Consider the following 23516-nt stretch of genomic DNA (forward strand, 5'->3'; position numbering starts at 1 on the left):
AGGCACTTCCCTGGAACAGAGAGGAAGGGAGGCGGGCAGGCAGGGAGCCCCCTGAGGTGTGCCCCTGAGGCACAGGGCACCAGAGTGAGTGGCAGGAGGTCGCTGGGAAACTGACAGCACTAACGCCCTGCATGAACCCAGATCGGGACTTGAACCCACAGTTTTTTGTTTTTTTGTTTTTTTTTTTAACCCACAGATTTTATTTATTTTTTATTTTTTGTCTTTTTGCCATTTCTTGGGCCGCTCCCGCGGCATATGGAGGTTCCCAGGCTAGGGGTTGAATCAGAGCTGTAGCCACCAGCCTGCACCAGAGCCACAGCAATGCAGGATCTGAGCCGCATCTGCGACCTACGTCACAGCTCACGGCAACGCTGGATCCTTAACCCACTGAGCAAGGCCAGGGATTGAACCTGCAACCTCATGGCTCCTAGTCGGATTTGTTAACCACTGAGCCACGATGGGAACTCCTTGAACCCATAGTTTTTAAATTAGAATCTCTTACCCGGTATCTGGACTGACGGAGGTTCAGGTCCTTTGTGCTGCCTCGCAGGAGACATTCAGTGAGAGACAAAGTGATAGGCAAGAAACAGATTTATTAAGATAGGATGCTTGCGACAGATGCAAGCAGGCAGGCAAAGAGCTCTGCCCTGAGGATTCGATGGGCCACATTTTTATAATCCAAGGGGAAAGACGCCTCTTCCTCTTACTAACAGCTCCTCCTTGGTATTTGGTAAGAGAGTATTTGACCCTATAAGGTCCCGCCAGGACGGTCATGCTGCTTATTCAGATCAGCAGAAGGGGGTCCTTAAACTCCTGCCCTAGGTCTATACCTGAATGCAGGCCTCCCCCACCCCCTGCCCAGTGTCTGAAGCAAACCCACCAAACAAGCCTGCGTTGTCGTTCTGATGATCTTCTTGAGCAATTATTAACTTACGTGGCCTCCCAAAGTTCCCTAGGTTTTCCTCTCCATCTGTGGTCCCTCACTGGGGCTTGTACAGCAACCTGTGTAACTGTCCTATCAGCTGCTGTGGGAAACCCTGGGACCTCCTGTGAAGAACGCTCGCCTTAGAGCTCCCCTGCCGAGGGTGAGGGAGCTGGGCTGTGTATAAGGCCTCACCCATCCGTGGCTGAGGGCTGGCACGAGGCGGGGAGGTGGGCTCTGGTAGCCAGAGGAGGCCCTCAGGTAAAGCAGTGCAGATGCTGGCCGTGGGATGGCAAGGACAAGCTCTGGGGGTGGGCTGTGGAGAGTGACGATATCTAGTGAGTGACAATATCTACTGAGTGACGGCCACCTAAACTCGTCTTTACTGTAGAGCCAGGCTCCAGGGGAAGATTCTAAGGTCTGGGTAGGTGATGCTTGGGCGGAGAGCCTTGCCTCTTTAAAAGCTGCATACCCTCTGCTTTGCAGCTCCCTCTTACTCTGACAGAAAGTCACTGCTGTTTTAAGGAGGGTGGGTGGGGAGTTGTCTCGAATCCTGGCCAGCTGTCAACGTTGTTAGACCCCTTGGGGAAGGGGCTGGGGAGTGGACAGTGTGCCCAGTATATGTGGGAATGAGAAGACCCTCTGCTCTAGACACTTGCCACCACAGGGAATCTGGGGTGCAGGATGGGGTGGGGTCAGTCTGTTTTGTTTTTTAAAGAAAAGTGGTAATCTTTGTATTTATGTATACTCTCTTGATTTAAAATGTACTGGGTTGAATGGTGTCCTCTCCAAACTCATGTTCATCTGGAATCTGAGACTGTGATCTTATTTGGAAATAGGGTCTTTGCAGATGTAAGGGGGGGGGGGTCCTGTGGTTTAGAGTGCCCCTGATCCAATGACTGCATCCTTATACCAAGAGAAAACAGGGGTGACTCAGATACATGGCGGGGGTGGGGGGGAATGGCCATGTGAAGACAGGCAGAGTGGACTTACGCTGCCGTAGGCTATGCAGTGTCCGGGCGGTCCAGCACCTGCCAGAAGCTGGAAGCAGTGAGGGAGGATTCTTCCCTAGGGCCTTTGGTGGGGGCGGGGCAGGTCATGGCCCTACTCACACCTTGATTTTGAACTTTCAGCCTCCAGAATTGTGTAAGAATAAATCTTGATTGTTTGAAGCCACCCAGTTTGTAGTACTCTGTTTTGGCAGCCCTAGGAAACTACCACAGTGCACAGTGACTATTTGTAAAAGCTCTGTGCTGTCCCCATGATAGGGGGGTAGGACCCAGGTCCCTAAGTCTCCAGCTTAACATTCTCTGCTTTGGGACCTGCTGAGACGGGGCAGGGGGGTTACAGGAGGAGCCGCTGGTGGTGCCTGGGGCAGACAGGGAGGGTCCCCGGGGGAGGTGGGCTGGAGGAATGGGCTCTGGATTGACTGGGGGAAGGTGGACCTGAGGGAGCTGGGAGGGCAGTGTAGACCAGCCATAACGGTGAATCGGTTGGGGGCAGGGGTGGGGTGACAGAAAGAAGTGTGCGGTCAGGCTGAGGCTTGGGGTTTGGTTGACAGAAGGCGTGGTGCTGGCGAGAGCCAAGGCTCGGAGGAGTGGGAGTCACCCCGGGTTTAATGTTTTGAGTTGGAGGTTCCTGTGGGACACACAAGGGGAGCTGGATGTGCTTAGAAGAGGTCTCTGGGCTGGAGACAGAGATTTCAGGACCTGCCTGCGGGGACCGAGGAGCCTTCCAATCATGAGCTGGGCCAGAGCGGGGACAGCCCGGGGTGTGGAACAGTCTTGGCGGGAGGTCAGTGCTGCCCCAGGCTGTCCAGGGGTTGCTTTAGCAACTAGAAAGGGGGATGTCTTTCATCGGCTGGTTTGAAAAACTCCCAAAGCTTCTTCTAAGAGGGTCAGAAGAGACAGGAGGTACAGGGGTGGGGATGGAAGCCCGGGGAGAGGAGCGTGTGGGCTGCAGGGGAAGAAGCATAGACCGTGGGAGGTGGGAGGAGGACCCGCTGGTGCGCAGGCAGGTTTAAGTGCTGGCGAGGAGGTGCCCAGAGAGGGAGGAGCTGACGCAAGGAGGGGAGCGTGGGTTGCAGGGTGGTCTTGGGCAGGAGGAAGGCCAGACGGAAGGACAGGGGCGGGGAGGGTGGAGAATGCTGGCAACCAGTGAAGGGCAAAGCTGTGGGATGGGAGGTATCATCTGTTTTGGGGCCACATCTGACTGTGAGGCAGGGTCTGGATCACCTGCCCAGAGTGAGGGCCAGGGTGGTGCTCAAGGAGAGAGCACCATTTGGCCACCAGTGGGCGCAGTTGCACCCACACAGCTTTGTCTATTCCGCCAACAACAGTAACTTGTGGGCAGAGGTCCTGGCACCCTCCAACCCTGCGCTTCAAGAAGCGCGTGTGCGCCACTGGACGGGGGTCTTCCTAGGAAAGCGGGCTTTGGAGGGCCTTCGGGGAGGCCCTGGTCAGCCCCTGCTGCGCGCACTGGAGACCAAATGGTGCCTCCCCCTGGGGGCCTCCCACGCCCCGAGGCGGGGCCGCAGATTCCACTGTGGGCTCCTTGAAGCGTCTGCTGTGTCTGAGGCACTGGAACAGCCCTCATCTCTTTTACTCTTTGAAATAACTCCGTGAGAGTAGTATTAGTGCTCTTTTAGAAATAAGAGCCGAACTCCTTGCTTGGAGCATCCTGTGCACCAGGCTGGCCGCTTGAATTTGTCACCTCATTCCATACTTCTGCCGCCCTGTAGATGAAGAAGGATCGTGTTATCTCCGTTTTGCAGATGAAAAGGGTGGGGCGGGGGAGGGAGTTTAAGTACCAAAGCCCGCCTAGGGCTCAGCTTTTGGAGGCTGGCACTGTCTGGCTCTAAATCCATGTGCTAAGTCATTGAATCCCCCTGAGCCTCACTTTCCCCTTCTATAATATGTAGGTAGTATTTTCAGCAGCATTGCTCAAGCCTGGAATCCAAGGCCCCCTCTCCATGTTGTGAGATTATTTTTCAATAATCACTTGTATTAATTACAGAAGAATTTCCATTAGTGTTTACCAGGTGCAAAACAGCTGTTACAACTCCAAAATTGTGATATAAAAATTATCTTCCATACAGCAAAAAACCTGAGAGGAAAAAAATCCCTTCATGTTATAATTCATAGTAGTTTTTTAGTAGAGCATTACAATTAAGATATTAAATTATAAATTCACATGGTATATTTAAAAATTAAATTATAGAGTAATACAAATACTTAAAAAAAAATCTTTTTAGGGCTGCACCCAAGGCATAGGGAGGTTCCCAGGCTAAAGGTCAAATTGGAGCTGTAGCCACTGGCCTACACCACAGCTGCCGCAACACAGGCTCCTAGCCGCATCTGCGACCTACATCATAGCTCATGGCAGTGCTGGATTCTTAACCCACTGAGCGAGGCCAGGGATCGAACCTGCATCCTCATAAATGCTAGTCAGATTGGTTTCCACTGAATCACAACAGGAACTCTAATACAAATACTTTTAAGTTGTGATGTGCCAATAAAGTTCAAAATTTTATCACTGATTGGGACTCAGAACTCAGAATAGGCCAACAGTTTAGATGATTCTGTGATCTGCGTAAAGGTTAGAAGGAGCAAGGAGGAGGAAGATGTCTGTAAATAAATTATTTCACAGAAAAAACTTAAATTTTTTTTTTTCTCTCTCTCTCTCTCAGCTGAGCGCTTGGCATGTGGAAGTTCCCAAGCCAGAGATGGAACCTGAGCGGCAGCAGTGACGCTATAAAATCCTCAACTGTTAGGCCACCAGGGAACTCTGAAAAAACTGAAAAAAAAAAAAGAAAAAAAGATAATTAATTTTAAATGGATAAGTTAATGTTCTAACCTGTTGGCACAATGTACAAAAACACAATAATGATAGTTTGTGTTTATAGAGTGTTTACTACCTTCTCTTCTAGCACTTTACACGTTATTTCATTTAACCTACATGACAACCCTGTGAGGTAGACAAGGAAAAAGAGGCAGACAAGTTAACCCAGCCAGAAAACAGCTTAGTGCCAATTCCTTTACATCTGACCATGTCCTTTCTCTTCCTCAGTGTCCTCATCTGTGAAATGGGTTCTCAAGCCTGTCGCGTGAGCAAGCAGCATCTTGAAGGATCACTGTTACAGTCAGGGCTTTGTTCCCCTGTGGCTCTGGGGCTTCCAGCCTTGCCCTCACCCAGTGGCTATCTCCCCTCCCTTCGTTTTACTGTATTCGCTTTCATCCTCTCTTTCGGTCGTAATTTTCTAGATCTCTCCAGGGCTTTCTCCCAGTCTCTTCCCCTTCCCACCCCAACCCAAGACCCTGGGTTTTCTCCGCCTGTCCTCTGCTGCCCCCGTGTGGCCCAAAGTGGAAAGGCCGCTCCTCGCGGACCGCGCTCCCGGGGCCTCCGCGCTCCCGGGGCCTCCGCGCTCCCGGGGCCTCCGCGCTCCCGGGGCCTCCGCGCTCCCGGGGCCTCCGCGCTCCCGGGGCCTCCGCGCTCCCGGGGCCTCCGCTGAGGCTGAGCACAGGGAGATGCAGAAGCGGTGCCGCGCTGGAGGCTCACCGTCCGCCTCCTTCCGACTAGGTGGGGGTTTGGCACCCAGCTCTGGACTTGGTTCGCCCCTGGCTCTATCTGACCTCTGGGTGCGCGGGAGGGACAGAGGCCTACCTCTAACCTCGGGTCTGTGTGGACACCCCACCCCCGACCCCGAGTGGCTGTGGTCGCCGCCGCCGCGCGCCTCCTTCCTGAGCCTCAACCCGGAGGAGCGCTGCGCCCCCGGTGCTTGAGCCTCCCCGCTGTCTCTAGAATTAGGTGAAATTGGAACCCAGGACCGATGATGGTCTTTGCCTAGCTTCCTTCACCCTTGGACGACTCTCCCCGCCACCGAAGGTCACAGTGGTGACAGTGTGTAGGCAGACGGATGTATTCGCCTTCACAGCACGTGGCCCATGAGCGGCAGCGCACGGACCCAGACCCCTGGCGTCTCTGAATACTTTTCTTGCACCATCCAGCCCTTTCCCAGACCTTAGGTATTCCCGTCAGAAGCCTGATGAACAACAGCCTCTTCTTAGATGGTTTTACGTGGCTTCACACTATTCCACTCACGTGCTTAAATATATTTTAAAATTGTACGAGCAATGTATTAAATATACTTTAAAATTGCAGGAGCAATGTGCGGTCGTTGCAGAAAGATTAGAAAGCCCAGCAAAGACTTCCGAATAAAAATGACAGGTTGTACAAGAACGCTCTTTCCTGAAATTCCATGAAAATGACAGCAAAGAGATTTGATTAATATATTTAAAACCGCAAGGACAAAGAGAGCAGGAGAGGAGACGCCAGCAGCAGCAGCATTTGGGAAGCAGGGAGCGGAGAGCACATCTGAATCAAAAGACTTCAGAAAGCTGCCTCTCACACCCCAGTGTCTGTACAAGCAACTGGATTTACATTGGGAAAGCCCAAAGGCTCAGGCCCTTGGAAGTAGGTGGGCTGGAAACAAAGAGCAGGTAGACACCCTGATTCGCGCTCCGCCCCCGCCTCCCCGGTGCTGCCAGATGACCTTCTCCCCAAGTGGGCAGAAAACTAGAGGTATATTCTTTGGAGAGGGTAAAACAGAGTCTCTGAGCGGGGGGCAGGGGGGACTCGAGGGTGGGAAAACAGGAGATTAAGTGAATGTTCACATCTGAGTGTTGAGTCCCCAGCGCAACACCCCGTTCCCTGCCCCGCCTTGGCTCCTGGCACCTGGCAGCTAGGCAAACACCTGTAGGCAGGAAGTTGGAATTTGATCCTGGGAAGAGGGCCAGCGCCTAAGGAAATGGCCCAGGCAGACCCCGGCTGCCTCCAGCCCAGGATGCCCGCTGTCCACAAGCCCCACCCATGTGCACACAGCTCTCAATCAGCTTTCTCATTTTTTCTTTTAACTATTTATTTTTATTTTTGCCTAATTTCAGACTTAGAGAAAAATTGCAAGAATTCCTGTCTACTCTTTGCCACAATTCCCCTAATATGTACATATTATTTTCTACTGAACATGATGTTCCTTTATCTCTGAATAATTCAGTGAGTTTTTCTCAAAACCAAGGTCGTTCTTTTGTTCTAACATTGATATTAACATTGATTCAGGGCTATCATCATAGCTACAGACCTTCTTCAGATTTTTCCAATTATACCAGTAATGTTCTTTAGTGCAGAAAACTCCAGACCATGTGCTGCATTTAGTTACCATGTCTCTTTGGATTTCTATCCATTTATATCTATATCTTTTCAGTGTGTTCCAGATTTATCCTCTGGGAGCTCCTTCAGGCTGGTTCTTGTGTCCATCATTCTGTCATTCCTTTTTTTTTTTTTTAGCTTTTTAGGGCTGCACTTGCAGCATATGGAGGTTCCCAGGCTAGGGGTCCAGTCAGAACTACAGCTGCCGGTCTACACCAGAGCCACAGCAATGCAGGATCCGAGCTGCGTCTGCAACTATACCACAGCTCAGGGCAACGCTGGATCCTTAACCCACTGAGTGAGGCCAGGGATTGAACCTGCAACCTCTTGGTTCCTAGTCAGATTTGTTTCCTCTGCGCCACAACGGAAGTTCCCATTCTGTCGTTCTTTGAGCATGTCTGTCACAAAGATGTTGTGGCCTCATCTACTATTTTCTCTGCCCTAGTTCAGGAATCAGACATTTCTTCAAGAAGCCTTCATTCTTTTAGTAATGCTTCAAAGAAAGACAACAAGGGATCACCAGAAAGCAAAGGAAGTTGTCTAGTAAAAAAAAAAAAAAAAAAGACAACAAACCAATCAAACAAACACAAACAGATAAAAGCTACTTGGCAGAAACAGAGACTATGTAGGAAGATTAAAAAAAATTTTAACGCACTATCATGAATATTTTCAGAGTCAAGAGAAGCTACTGTATCCATTACAGAAGAATAAAATACCATAAAAAGAAGGATTAGTGAGGAAACAATATTAGATGTTAAATATTTGAGAGCATAAATAAAACATGCAATTGAGGGGTTCTGAGGAGCTGCCCTAAAAGGGGAAGCACAAAGACAGAGATGGGGAGTTCCCTGGTGGCGGAGTGGGTTGGGGATCTGGCGTTGGCATTGTTGTGGCTCAGGTTCCATTGTGGGAGCTTCCACATGCCATGGGCGGGGTCCCCTCAGAAAAAGGCAGAGGTGGAAAATATAAGAGCAAAAATAAAACGGAGGTCCTAATTCTGAAAGCTAGTTCTAGAAAAAGAGAAGAGAGAAAACGGAGGTGAGGTCCCCGGTAGGAGGGGCTGGGTGATGGCAGACTTGGGTAAACCCAGCCTTTTGCAGAACGAGGGATAGAGCTGCCGTTTTCAGCAGCTTTATGTTGACAAAAAGCATGCACAACCTAAAAGTTGACAGTGAAGTTTTATTTGGGGCAAACTGAGGATTTTTGCCTGGGAGTCAGCATTTCAGAGAGCTCTGAAATACCGCTCCAAAGAGGAAGGGGAAGGTCAGTCTGTGTGCGATCGTGGAGAAGGGGGAGGTACACGCAGCCGAGCACACATTTCACAGAAAGCTGCTGCCAGTCTCGTGGAGGTTACTGCTCTCAGGGGGAGCAGACACCGCCGTGAGGGGTTTCAGTGCTTTTCGATACGAGGAGATGTAAGAACTGGGCTCACAGAAGCTACTCCTGAAAACATCTATCTGAAGACCTGTTCGGCCAGTTTTCCCAGAGCACAGAGGGCCTCACTCCTGATCTGCCCCCGGAGCTCCTTTGAAGGGGGTTTTGAGGGTCAGCAGCTGCAGTGGCTCCTGAGTCGATCCTTGGAGAGGCAGATGGCCAGTGCCAAGCTCCAATTCACATGTATTTGAAAGCTGTTGGTTAGGGGTGTGCTGGGAAGAATTTTAACAACCGGCTCCCCCTAAAAGTGTGCATATGTATGCATCCATAAGTTTGTTATCAATTTTAGTGATATGCGTAACACAAACTTTACAATAGTAAGATATGCAATACCCTTATTGGAAATTCTGTCTAGCCAATTGAGTCTTACAGAATACTTTCACTCCTTTTTGCCAAATTCTTATATCTATGTCTAATTGATGGTTGTGATTCAACCATAATTTCAACCTGCTCTTTTCCCACATAATTTTTTTTTTTTTCCGATTTTTAGGCCCGCACCCATGGCATAAGGAAGTTCCCAAGCTAGGGGTCGAATCAGAGCTACAGTTGCCAGCCTACACTGCAGCCACAGCAATGCGGGATCCCTGACCCACTGAGTTCATTACTACATGTTTCGGAATTTTACCTGTTTGTCAGTGATGTAAATGACTTTTTTTTTTTTTTCTGCATTAGATAATAGTTTTCAAATGCTGGAGAAATATTTCCTCAAGATTTTGTGCGATTTATGATGTAACAGCCTCAGATCCAGCATGTTAGCAATCTTCATTATTAACATTTTCTCCATCACTTTCTTTTGGCTGCATCAGAGGTCAGGAAAGCCTATCTGCAAATTTAGGGCAAGAGAATAAATATTTTATGTCTTTGTTGCATATTCTCCGTTTGTTATATTTTTTCCAGCATTTTAGTGTAAAAATCATTCTCAGGTTACCATAAAATAGCATCTTGGCTGTGGTTTGCTGATTCTTGATCTAAAAAATCAGCAAAACAATAACTCAAGCCTGATGTTGTGGTGTTTGCTGATTTCTGTGGTGTAAATATTCTCACCATGGTGATTTCAAGCTACCAGTGTGACCTCCCTGGAGACAGAGATGGGGAGAAAAGTACAGCAGCTCACACTTATGTGCTATTTGTGCCACACAGATACAGTAGATTAAAATAACCTCAAGAACATAGGGAATATAGTAAAAGGTAGTACAATAAGGAGGAAGTAATACGTTTTGAGTATGTATCACCTTTGTTTTTCTAATCAACTTAATTTCAAAAATGTAGAATTTAGGTTTTTTTTTTTTTTCTTTTTAGGGCTACACTCACGGCTTATGGAAGTTCCCAGGCTAGGGGTTGAATCGAAGCTACAGCTGCCGGCCTACACACAGCCACAGCAACTCGAGATCTGAGCTGTGTCTGCGACCCACACCACAGCTCACAGCATCGCTGGATCCTCAGTCCACTGAGTGAGGCCAGGGATCGAACCTGCAACCTCATGGATCCTAGGTGGGTTTGTTAACTGCTGAGTCTTGAAGGGAACTCTTAGAATTTAGTTTTTAACAATGGTGGTGGTTTAACAACCAGGAAGCGGTTGAGGGGACTGGCAGAGGTCTGCTGGGTCTGAGGGTGGGTATCGTCTCTAATTAAGGCCAGAACTCAAGTCTATGGATACGGCCAGGCTCAGGCTGTGACCTTCATCACTGCTGGGTCTTTGTGGGGCTCTGTCTAGGGTTAATTTGGGGCCTATATATGTGACCTAGAAAATTAGAGCATTTCTCCTGGTGAAGTGGACTGACCCTTGCATGACTGGAACCTCGAACCCAGGCTTCTCTGTTGACAAGCCTGGGAATGAATTCACGGACCCCAGGCTAAGCAGAGGCTTTGCGTTGCTGTGGATTTTTCCTTACCTTCTGGGTGAGTCCTCTCCTCCTGTCATCTCCATATTTCCCACTAGAGGGCAGCAGAGACTTGACTAAAAAGGAAAACGTCAGCGGCTCTTCAGGGAACTGTGGCTGAAGCCTGGGTCAGGCTTGACCCGCGATCTGAGGGTGGCAGAAGGATTCCCCCCCTCTACGTTATGACCACATGGCACAGCTCAGGAGGCTCAGCTCCTAGGTTAAGGGAGTCAGACTCTGGATTTATGACTGACCCCGACCCTTACCTAACCATGTCTCATCCCTGGCCCTCTCTGTCTGGCTAAATCACGTTCCTGGAGGTTGGGGGTGGGGTGGATTGCATTTGTACTCCCAGTGCCCGTCATAGAGCCCAGACTGTGTGGGCGCTGAGGAAATGTTTGTCGAATCGGTACTTGGAGGGTGGAGCTGTGCAGCATGTGGGAAAGATCTGGGCTTTAGAATCAGACACTTAAGACTTAAAGTCCAGCTCTAGCTGTGTGACCTTACCCAACTTACTCAGCCTCTCTGAGCCTCTGATGCACCATTTGTAAGAGGAAGTATTGGTACCTAGCTTGAAGGACTGTTGTGAGGATTAGATGGAATGACACGGGCATGGACCCAGTACATTCTAGTTGCTTGATAAAGGGAGAAAGTGTATCATGATGCAGTTTTGAGGAATGGTGAGGAATCAGGTGTGGATAAAGGATTAGAAGGGAGATGGAAGATGTGTTTGTCAGAGAAGGAGGCTGATGGTCACGAAGGAGCCCGCACGCCACGTTGAAGACATAGGGTTTTCTTTCCTCGGCAGTGAGGAGCCCTGAGGAGACCTCCACCTGCTTGGTGAGACAGAACTAAGACACAGGAAACCTCTTACCTCAGCTTGGCACGCTCACTTATTGAGAATCACAGGTGCATTTAATTTGGAAATTATTTCAAGTTTACAGAAGACTTCGAAGTATAGTCAAAAGAACACCATATCTTTCTTATCCAGAATAACCTATTGTTACATTTGCTTTATCATTTTCCTGTATTACTTATTACTCCTATTCTGTTTGACAGTAAGTTGCATACACCATGATCCTTTGCCTCTAAACACTTTAGTGTATATTTTTGAAGAAGGATATTTTCTTATGTAAGCTTAACTGATAAATGGCTATGAACGTTAGTAAATTTATTATTAGTATGATTTTTTTTTTTTGGCTTTTTAGGGCCACTCCCAGGGCATATGGAGGTTCCCAGGCTAGGGGTTGAGTCAGAGCTGTAGCTGCCGGCCTACACCACAGCAGCATGGGATCCGAGCTGCACTTGCGACATACACCACAGCTCACAGCAACGCCAGATCCTTAACCCACTGAGTGAGGCCAAGGAGCGAACCTTCGTCCTGATGGATACTAGTCAGATTCGATTCTGCTGAGCCGCGACGGGGACTCCCTGTGTTGTTTTAACTCGCTAAATATATTATGATTGTTATGGCAGCAAAGAAAGTAATCCTGACACTTTCACCGGTTCTGACTACGTTTCAGTTTCGTCAGTTGGCCCGCTCATGTCCTTCATAGCATCTTCCCTCTCCTATGTGGTCACACGTTGTACTCAGTCGTCACATCTCTTTAGCCTTCTCTAACCTGGAACAGTTCCTCAGCATTTCTTTGTCTTTTGTGACAATGGCATTTTTGAAGACAGTCTGCCCACCCCCTGCTCCTTTTTCAGTTTAATGTGTCTCCTTTTGGGTGTGTCCGATGTTTCCTTGTCACTAGATTCGGGTGCTGCCCCCGTGGCTGGAACACGCACAGGGGATGTGTCCTCCTCAGGGAAACACCGGGAGGCACTCGGTGTCCATCTTGATGCTAATTTTGATCCTGTGGTCCAAGGGTTTTTGATCCTGGGTGCCCCCGAGAAGCATCCCACGTGGTGGGAACTAGGAATTCGCATCAAGGTGGTCATCGCTCCGCTGGGAACTGGGCACGAGGCGACGGGCGCTATGTAATGCCTGCTCTCGAGGGCGACGCAGACTCCCACGAAGCCACAGGCCAGGAGGAGGCCAAACAGGTAGACCCATTCATTCATTCACTGCACATTTGCTGAGCGCCTCTGTGGGCCAGGGCCGAGCTGGTGCCGACATTCTCCACAGTCGAGTGGAGGGGACGACTGATGAAAAGATTGCTGTGTCCCCAGCATCGAGACCAGCACCTGTCACATAGTAGCTGCTCAGTCAGTGGGGCTCGACCGAAGGAACTGCTGAACCTCCAGCAGTATCAGCCCTTGCCTAGAGGCAGTGGTTTGCTCTGCTCCCTCAAGCGGTGCAGAAACTGAGGCTCAGAGGGTGAAAACAGCCGTCTGTGGATTTGGGAATCGTAAGTCCTCGTCGTCCCAAGCAGTTGGAGTCTCCTTCTGGTGGGCAGCGGGGGGGCTGGCTCATCTTAGAAGAAGCAGTTTTCCGCTCCCCCCACTTCCTGCTGCACCGCCTCCTCTTCCCATCCTGTTCTGGGGCCTGGGGCCCCCTGATTGGGCCTGTGGTTATTTAGTCAGCGATAATATTGGATTTACTTTCATCTCTGAATTGCATCAAATGTCACCAGTGACATTTAGCTGACACACAAGGAGGAGGCTGGCATTTTTAGACTGTCAGCGTGTTACAGATGTAGAAGCGGATTGTGTCGGGCGTCTGGTTTATTGTTAATTAGACGGAGTCTCAGTGAGCGGGTGGATAAGCCCTTCCATAGCTCCTGCTTCAAAATGACTTCAAACCTCCTCCCAGAAATTAATAAGCCCTGCCAGTTTTCCCATTGGGATGGGGAATTCATCTCAGAAGTTTGGGGAGCAAATGACACAGTGAGTTGTTCTGTATCTGTTCTCTTATCTTTTATATTTCATTTTTGCCCTCACTGTCTTTCTCCTTTGCAACCAAGAGAGAAAGTAAAACAGTCACATTTGGATAGCAACTCATATTAGTAATATTTATTGAATGCTTACCAGCTGCCTACCTCTAGTGTAATCCTTTAACCTCTCTGCCTCAGTTTTCTCATCTGTTAGTTGGGATAATGGTCCTACTTCCTAGGGTTGCTGTGAGAGGTAAATGCATGTGAGCATGCAAAATGCTTAGAATAGTGCCTGGCACATAGGAGGCACCACATTCCTTTCTGCCACTGCTGTGAGCATTCCTGTTCTGTGGTCAGTGTGGTGGGTGCTGAGGAAACATGGACTAACTTGTCCCTGTCCCTCATGGAATTTATAATCTGATGGAGGAGTCCAGAGTCCAGGACTGCATTGTTTCAAAATTCTCGGGGAGTTCCCGTTGTGGCTCAGTGGTAAAGATCCTGGCTATCTGTGAGGATGCAGTTTTGATCCTGGCCTCTCTCAGTGGGCTAAGGATCCGATGTTGCCATGAGCTGTGGTGTAGGTCACAGACATAGCTCGGATCCCACGTTGCAGTGGCCGTGGTGTAGACGGGGAGCTGCAGCTCTGATTCAACCCCTAGCCTGGTAAGTCTGTGTGCCGCAGGTGGAACCCTAAAAGAAAGCAAAAAAAAAAAAAAAAAAAAAAAAAAAAATTCTTGGATTATGGGATTTGGAAGTTTTATGATTTCATATTTTTAAGATTCTCTGAATTCGCAGTCCTCACATTCTCTGTGTCTATGATTCTAAGGTTCTGTGATGCTCAAGTGCCAAGAGGTGACCTGAAGTGACAAGCCTGTTGCCTTCTCCTCCTGAGCACACAGACTGTTTCTCCAGGCTCCCTTGTAGTTAGGTGTGGCCCTAGGTGGAATCCTGGCCAAGAAAGGTGCGTGGATGTGATGTGGCCACTGCCAGGCCTGGCCCGGGAACCTCCCATGAATCCTGCGCCCCTTTCCTTTTTCCCTCTCCTGATCGAGTGGAGACCAGACTGAGGCCCTACCAGTGGGAAGAGCCACAACATGGGAGGAGCCTGGGTCCCTAGACAAGCACGTGGCAGGTTGTCCAGCCAGGAACGTGAGCAGGGACTGAGCAGCTGTTGTGTTAACCATTGACTCTCGGGATGTATCTATTTGGCAGCAGGCAATTCGGGGCAGATGAACCTTTCCTGCCCAAGCCTCCTCCACCTTCCCGTCCTTTCTCCGTCACTTCCCACCTGTGGCGGTTCTCTCATCATCTCCTCTGCCCTGCAGCTGGCTCACGATGTCCCCAACATGCCGGTCCAGGCCTGCCCCATCCTGAGTCCCAGAGGCTGTTCACAGGAGGGGCTTAAGCCTGTCTGCTGTGGTCACACCTCAGTGGCTGAGTCCCTGCCTGTCTTTACCCTGTGACCCGCAGGAGAGCCCGGGTTGGAGCTGATGTTACTGTTCCGACTGTGGGGCTGAGGAGCCCATCCTGGGGGATGGCCTGGGCCTCTCCTGCCCCCTCCCTTTCTCTGTCGGAATGGGCCCAGCATCTGCCCTGGGTTGGGTGGGGGGCAGTGCCCCTCCATCGCCCTATTCCCTGTAACTCACACCCTCCCTGTCTCTCCCCCCCCACCCCCCGCTCAGCCAGGACAGGCTGCTTCTCCCCCTTGAACAACAGCCTCCAGCTGAGCCAGGACTGGGGCTGAGGACCCAGAGCAGCCCTCCCCGGGGGGCAGAAGCTGCTTCGGCGGAACGAGGAACACGGTCTGTTCCGTGTCGAAGGAAACGTTCTGTGATTTATGCTTAAACCGCACTGGGCGCGACGGTGCTTTCGGCTTGATAAGTAAGTGGATACGGGGATGAGAACTTTTGCTTCTGCCAGGGCGAGGCTCACAGCCTGGGATCTGAACTTATGTTATGAACTTTGCTACGAAGGTAGTGGGGGGTCAGGGGAGAGGGGCACATGGAACCCTGTGCTGTCTACATGGGCGACCCTCCCCTTCTCTCTCTGGCAGCCGGAGCTCCCAAGCCACCTCCTCCAGGATGCCTTCCTTCATTCCCCCAGACAGAGCCGCTCCTCCCTCTGTGCCTCAGTTTCCTCATCTGTAAAAGGCGGCGCAGTAAGGATTAATGAGATGCTACACATAACATGCTCAGACCCTGGCCCGGCCATTGTGAGTATCCTGTTCTGTCAGCTGTGCCCCTTGGGGTGGGGGTTGGTGTTGATATTAGCTGGTTACTAGGATTCCAGTCTTCCTGGAGATGCACTGACCTAAGCAAAAGCCTGGGAAAGAAACTTTAGCTTCCAGACACCAAAATTAAAAGACTCGAGTCAAAGAAAGGGGGACTAGGATTGTCCCGGGCAGAGTGTCCAGGGCGGGCAGTTGCCAGGCTCCGTCATCTGTCTTCAGTGATGGGAAACGCTTCTGAGCAGGGACCCTGAAACGGCTTGCAACCCAGCTGTCCAGCAAACATGGCCCTGGGTTCCTAAAGAGAACAACAGTGCTCGATGGAACTGAGGCATTCTGGGCCCAGACCGTTGATACCTAAAGAAGCTGAAATTCAGAGAGGGTAAGTTACCTCCCCAAAGTCACACAGCCATTAACGGGTAGAGCGGGGTTGGAACAGCAGCCTCCAGGTCCTTCCCTTGGTTTGGTGCAGGGCACACACAGAGGGCAGCAGATACAGGGGGAGCTGGCATGGCTGGTGCAGGCAGCTGGAAAGCTTTGTATGCCACAAACAGAAATTATGAGTCTCCCCAGGGGCCAAGAGAAGGAGGCCGGGGCCTCCTGGACTCATCCTCCTCTATCCCAGCCTTGCCCTCCAGCCGGCGTGGCTGAGAAATCACCAACATCACACTTGATGCCTGCTCCCTGCAGATCAGCGCTTGTTTGCCAGGGCTGTGAATACTGTGCCTTTGATCTATGTAAATAACAAACTAAAAAGGCAGGTTCTGTCACCATGCAACTCAGCCATCCCCATGCAATTTCGCTGTCCCTTGGAGCGGGAGGCTTCCAGCTGAAAGATATTTAGATCCTCATGGATTCTACTTGAGTCGCCATCTAAACAGCAAACACCTTTGCAGCTGCAGAAAATCTTCCCCCATTTCAGATGGGCGGCGAGCTGGCGGAGGTGGGCTTTGCGTGCTGTTATTTTTAGAACACGGGGGAGGGCCTTAGAGATTTGAGAGAGGTTTTTCAGGTGGGATATAAACTCAAAGAATGGAAAGAGGCTGAAAGAGGTGGTGATTCTCTAATGGTGGAGCTTGAGATGAAAGGCTGAAATATTTATGTCCCCTTTTAAACCTGAGTTGTGTAAGGGTGAAATTTAGAGTCTGTCTCCCATTATATGGTTCACCTTATGGTGGTCAGTCACAGGTGCTGGGATGTGGTGCAAACACTTAGCTCTCTTGTTCACAAGAGTCCTCCCTGGAGTCTCCCTGAATCCCTGAGCAGCATGTCTGTGCTAATTCACGCAATTAGCGTATCAGAAGCGGCCTAGGGGACACGGAGCTTTGAGTATATGGAAGGCCTGCTTTGTCTGTTTGTTTGTTTCCTGGCGGCGGCTGCAAAGTCAGAAAAGATGTGGAAATCCATCCCTGATGAAAGGTGAGCTCATAAATAACCTCAGGACATGGACAAGTCCTGAGAGCAGGGGAAGAAGTTGGGGAAGGCAGGTCACCCCAGGGAAGGGAGATTTCTGGATAGCCCCCGTCGTGCGATTGGTGGCAGCTGTGCAGAGAGAAAGGCATGTGTTTTTCCCTGAGCACAACTGGACTGTGGTTTCTGACCTGCCGTTTTGGGCTGTGAGGCTGGGAAAGTCATCTCACCCCTCTGAGCTTCTGTTTTCTTGCTGGGGAGCAGGTAATTGTCGCAGCCATGTAGGGCTTTCATGAAATACGGAATGTAAAGTCCCACCCACCAATGGATGTGCCATAGTGCTGGTTTCCAAACCCTCCGGTGACAGCTGGGTTTGCTCTTGCTTGGGTTTGCTGTATTTCTCTATTTTCTTTTTCTTTCTGTGTGCTACCGACGTAGAAACTGAGCTGAGCAGAACACTCAGGGGTGAGGATATTTTGACTCCTGTTTTCTACCAAACACCTGACATTTTCGAGGCTTGGGATGTTGTGGCACAGACTATTTTTTATTTTTTTTTTGTTTTATGGTTGCACCTGAGGCGTCTGGAAGTTCCCCGGCCAGGGACTGAATGCAAGCCACAGCTGCAGCAATGCCCAGTCCTTTAACCCACTGCGCCGGGCCAGGGATGAACCGGCACCTCTGCAGTGACCTGAGCCACTGCCATCGCATTCTTAACCCACTGCACCATGGCAGGATCTTGTATTTCTTGACATAAGCAATTCCGCAGCTATAGATGAAAACTTAAAAGACTCAGTCCTTAGTCCTTGGCTCACAGCTGGTCCTCGGTAGCTATTTGGGGTGGTATGTTGACGATCAAGGCCCACCTTCTGGGGCTTCCTATCAGCTCCACGCAGGAAACACATATGGACCACCTGCCCCTGGAAGTGGCGGAGTAGATACTAAAACACTTTGGACTTGGAGAGGTCTTTGGTTTCCTCAAGTAAAGGTTCTGTGTAGCATGCCAGGAGGACAGGGAGCAGAGAAGATCTCATGGCCTGGTGAGTTAGGAAGGCTTCATGGAGGAGGGGACGCTTGAGCTGGGTCTTGAAGATGCACAGGAGTTTCTCTGAAAGGAGAGAGAGGAAAAAAGTGTTCTGGACAAACAGCACAGGTAAGACCCAGAGGCTTGAAAGGTGAGCTGCAGTGAACCTAACTAACCTAAGCGAAGCCTAGGAGTGTTGAGACAGCAGCTCTGCATTCCCCAGGGGTGCCCTGTGCTTCAGACGGGCAGTCCTGCCACGGAGCTGCACCTGGGGATGCCCCCATCATGGTTTTAGTTAGCATTTATTGGGCACTTAGTGTGTCCCTGGCACTAGAGGTGATTTGTGCATATTGACTTTCAATCTCCGTCAAATTTATGAGGTAGCTGCCCTCTGTGTATCTCCACTTTAGAGATGAGGAAACTGATGGCCATGGAGGCTAAGTAACTTCCCGAAGTTCATGTGGCTGCAGGTGACAAGAACCTCTGGTCTCCCCTTCCTCCCCATCTTAGTGCACTGCCTTATTTGGTGTCTGCCCACAGGTGTGTAATATGATAAGAACAGAATGAGCCACTAATTTGGAAATCATTGTTCAGCTGGGACTGGGGAGGGGTGGGAAGAAGAAATCGCAAGTGATGACAAGATGGAAAATTAGAGGTGGCTAAAATTAAGTGATATTACTCACACAGACATACCTACTCCCACACCTGGCTTTCATCCTGTTTTCTTCCATTTTTCCCTCCTCTGGTTTTTAGTAGGGCTGGCCTCAGGTCGCTGATGATAAGAAACTGAGAGAATTACAGTGTCCAGAGCAGCCTCCCTGCTGGCGCTGATCTGGGAGGCAGCACCAACTCCCTGGTGCAGAAACCACTTTCATTTCCACCTTCCTCCTTTGTCTTTCTCTTCTGAGGCTCGGCTTTAAATTGAAAATTTTCCCCTCACTTGTGGGAGGCACTGGGGATCGGGAAGTTCGTTGGTAGGGGTGGTGGGTGGGAGTGGCTGTGGGATGGAGGGGGAGGGGAGGAGGGGAGAACAAGGGGGGAGGGAGGAGCAGAGAAGGAGGGAATGGGGGAGAGGAGGGAAGAGGAGGGCGAGGGAGGGCGAGGTGGGAGGGCGTGAGCTGGGTGGTACTCTGAGGACCTCCTCCTCCCTGCCTCCCTGCCTGCCCTTTGGGGCAGAAGGTAGGGATTGCCCTTCTGGTCTGGAAACCTCAGTGCCCCAGCAAGGGTCTGGTGTTGGATGCGAGGAGTCAACTCATGTGGGTCTGAGCAGAGCTGTAGCTGCCCAGTGACCGTGTTGGCATGAGCTGACTGGACAGGCTCACTGGAAGGGGCTGGGGTGGTGGTCAGTGACTAGGGTGAGGCTCAGTCTCTGAATCCACAGGAGGGATGGCCCCTGGGGTGGCGTGGGTGGTGCTGGGTTTTAGACTCCGGTAGACCTGGATTCAGATCCCAGCTTCTGACACTTACCAGCTGTGTGACCTGGACGAGATTCCAAACCTCTCTGTGCCTCAGCTTCTTTTGCTGTTGTGAAGTTTACATGATAAACATTATGCAATAGGAAGACTCAGTATTGTCAGTGCTACCTAACTTGCTCCACCGATTCAATGCAATCTCAATCAGTATCCCAGCAAGTTATTTTATAGATATTGATAAATTGATTTCAAAGTTTATATAGAAAGGCAAAAAAAAACCCCAGAACAGCCAACAAAATATTGAAGGAGAAGAACAAAGTTGGAAGAGTGACACTATCCAAATTCAAGACTTATTATAAAGTTACAGTATCCAGATAGTATGGCACTGACAAAAGATCAGTGAAACAGAATAGAGAGTTCAGAAATAGACTCAAATATAGTCAACCGATCTTTGAAAAAGGAACAAAGGCATTACAATGGAGAAAAGATAGTCTCTTCAGCACATTGTGCTAGAACAATTGGACCTTCACATACAAAAAAAAAAAAAGAATCTAAACACAGACTTTATACCTTTCATGAAAATTAACTCAAAATGGCTAATACACCTAAATGTAAAATGAAAAGGGTAAATCTCCTAGAAGGAAACAAAGGAGAAAATCTGGTTTTGGTGATGAGTTTTTTTAGATACAATGTCAAAGGCATGATCCACAAAAGAAATAATTGATAAGCTGGACTTTGTTAAATGAAAAACTTATGCCAGCAAAAGATGCTGTCAAGAGAATGAGAAGACAAGCCTGGGAGAAAATATCTGCAGAATTCACATCTGATAAAGGATTGTTATCCAAAATATACAAAGAACTCTTTAAACTCAAAAATAAGAAAATGAACAAACAACCTAATTAAGAATGGCCAAAGGGCCTGAACAGACCCAACACCAAAGAAGATATACAGATGCCAAATAATCATGTAAAAAGATAATAAACATCATATGTTATTTGGGAACTGAAGATTAAAACAAACAACAGTGAGATACAACTACACACCTGTTAGAATGGTCTAAATCTAGAACACTGACAACGCCAATGTTGGTGCAGCAAAAGGGGCTCTCATTGTGGGAATGCAAATGGTATAGTCACTTTGGAAGACAGTTTGGTAGTTTCTTAATAAACTAACCATATTCTCACCATATGATCCAGCAGTTACAGTCTTTGCTCTTTGCCCAAATAAGCGGAAAACTTGTGACCATACAAAAACCTGTACATGGATGCTTATAGGAGCTTTATCCATAAATGTGAAAATCTGGAAGCAACCAGGATATCCTTTGGTAGGTGAATGGATAAACAAACTGTGGACATCCAGACAATGGAATATTACTCTGCACTGAAAATAAATGAGCTATCAAGCCATTAAAAGACATGGAGAAGCCATAAATGGATACTGCTAGTGAGAGATACCTATCTGAAGAGGCTACATATTATGATCTCAATACATGATATCTGGAAAAGGCAAAAATTATAGAGACAATAAGAGTCAGTGGTTGCTAGGGATTAGTAGGGAGGGATGAATAAGTGGAACACAGGATTTTTAGGGAAGGGAAACCATTTTGTATGATGCTATAATGGTGGATACATGTTACTATACATTTGTCAAAACCAATAGAATGTACAACACCAAGAGTGAACCCTAATATATACTTTGAGTGATAATGATGTGTCAGTATAAGCTCATTGATTTTATCAAATGTACCACTCCGGTTCAGGGTGTTGAAGTAGGGGAGGCTCTGTGTGTAAGTTTTTCTACTGACTTGTAGCCTCACTTTTCCCCAGCCATAAAAAAGAAGATAATGCCTGCCTCTTATAACTGTGATCATTAAGAAGAATAACACATATGTACCTCACTTTTGACAATGGGTAGATCATCCAGACAGAAAATCAGTAGAATACATTGGCCTTAAATGACATGTAAGACAGACCTACAAACTTATATCAAACATTCCATCCAGAAGCAACAGTTTACACATTCTTCTCAAGTGCACATGGAGCATTCACCATGTGCACTCCAGAATGCAACAGTTCTGAGAGTGACATTTATAGCAATAAATGTCTACATTACAAAAAAAGAAAGGTCTCAAATGAAAAACTTAGCTTTATACCTTGAGCGACTAGGAAAAGAACAAACTAAGCCCATAGTTAATGGAAGGACATAACAAAGATTAGCTCTGAAATAAATGAAATAGAGACTAGAAAGTTAACAGAAAAGATCAATGAAACCAACAACTGTTTTGTTTTTTTGTTTTTGTTTTTCCTGTTTTTGCTTTTTAGGGCCATACCTGTGGCATATGGAAGTTCCCAGGCCAAGGATCAAACCAGAGCTGCAGCTGCCAGCCTATGCCACAGCCACAGCAATGTGGGATCCAAGCCCTGCCTGCGATGTATATCACAGCTCATGGCAATGCCGGATCCTTAACCCACTGAGTAAGACCAGGGATTGAACCTGTGTCCTCTTGGATACTAGCCAGGTTCATTACTGCTGAGCTCATTGGGAACTTCAAACAACTGTTTTTTTAAAAAAAGAGAAACAAAATTGGCAAATGTTTAGCTAGAGTAACTAAGAACAAAGAAGAGAAGAGTTAAATAAAATCAGATATGAAAGAGGGTACATCAGAACTGATAACAGAAATACTAAGGATTTTAAGAAACCTCTGTGAACAACTGTGTCAACATATTATATCATCTAGAAGAAATGGATAAATTCCTAGAAACATACAACCTATGAAGACTGAAAATGAAGAAACAGAAAATTTGAACAGGTAAATTTCCAGTAAGGATATTAAATCAAATATCTCCTAATAAAGAAAGGTCCAGGGCCAGATGGCTTTACTGGTGAATTCTACCAAACATTTAAAGAATTAGTACCAATCCTTCTTAAAATCTTCCAAAAGATAGAACAGGAGGGAACACTATCTTCCAAAAGATAGAACAGGAGGGAACACTACCTCATTATATGAGGTCAGCATTACCCTGATACCCAAACCAGACAAGGACACTATAAGACAATTACAGGCTATTACCCTTGATGACTATAGATGCAAAAATTCTCAACAAAATATTACTAAACTGAATTCAATGGTACATCAAAAGGATCATACATTATGATTAAATGGAATCTCTTTCAGGAATGCAAGAATGGTTCAACATATTGAAATACGTAAATGTGATATGTCATATTAGCAAAAATCATAGGATCATCTCATAAAATCTATCAACAAACTAGGTATAGATGGAATGTACCTGAACATAATAAAAGCCATATATAACAAACCCACAGCTAACATTATATTCAATGGTAAAAAGCTGAAAGCTTTTCTCTAAGATTAGGAACTAAACAAGGATGCCCTCTCTTGTTACTTTCATTAAACATAGAACTGGATGTCAAGAAAAAGAGTCAAAGTCATCCAAATCAGAAAGGAAGAAGTTGTCTCTGTTTGCAGATGATATTATATTATATATAGAGAACCCCAAAAATTCCACCAAAAAACTGAAGACTAATAAATAAATTCAGTATCCATGTGGATGTGGGCTCAATCCCTGGCCTCACTCAGTGGGTTAATGATCTGGCATTGCTGTGAGCTGCAGTGTAGGTTGCAGACAAAGCTTGGATCTGGTGTTGCTGTGGTTGTGGTGTAGGCTGGCAGCTGTAGTTCCAATTCAACCCCTCTCCTGGGAACTTCCATATGCCACACCTGTGGCCCTAAAAAGCAAAAAAAAAAAAAAAAAAAAAAAAAGCAAAAAAAAAAAAAACAATTCCATTTATAATAGCATCTAAAAGAATAAAATTCTCAGGAATGAATTTAACCAAGGAGGTGAAAGATCTGTACATGGAAAACAATAAAACATTGATGAAAGAAAATGAAAAAGATAAAATACATGGAAAGATATTCGTGTTCATGTATTAGTAGAATTTATAACATTAGAATGTCCATATTTCTTTCTTTCTTTTTTTTTGTCTTTTGTCCTTTTAGGGCCGCACTGGCGGCATATGGAGGTTCCCAGGCTAGGGGTCTAATTGGAGCTGTAGCTGCTGGCCTACATCACAGGCACAGCAATGCCAGATCCGAGCTGCATCTGCGACCTACACCACAGCTCATGGCAACACCAGATCCTTAACCCACTGAGCAAGGCCAAGGATCA

General features: G+C 47.9%; 1 long non-coding RNA gene across 3 annotated transcripts in view; it reads left to right on the forward strand.

Annotated features, from left to right (window-relative positions):
* LOC110261422 overlaps nucleotides 15778-23516 on the forward strand; it is a 164324-nt gene continuing 156585 nt past the window's right edge. For 2 of the 3 annotated variants that reach the window (XR_002345503.1, XR_002345502.1), the window contains exon 1: nucleotides 16815-16902. This is a non-coding gene — a long non-coding RNA (uncharacterized LOC110261422). Of the gene's footprint in view, nucleotides 16903-23516 lie in introns of all 3 variants that reach the window. The other variant, XR_002345504.1, reaches the window with a different exon arrangement.

This window comes from Sus scrofa, chromosome 6, assembly GCF_000003025.6.
Source record: "Sus scrofa isolate TJ Tabasco breed Duroc chromosome 6, Sscrofa11.1, whole genome shotgun sequence".
Lineage (NCBI taxonomy): Eukaryota > Metazoa > Chordata > Mammalia > Artiodactyla > Suidae > Sus > Sus scrofa.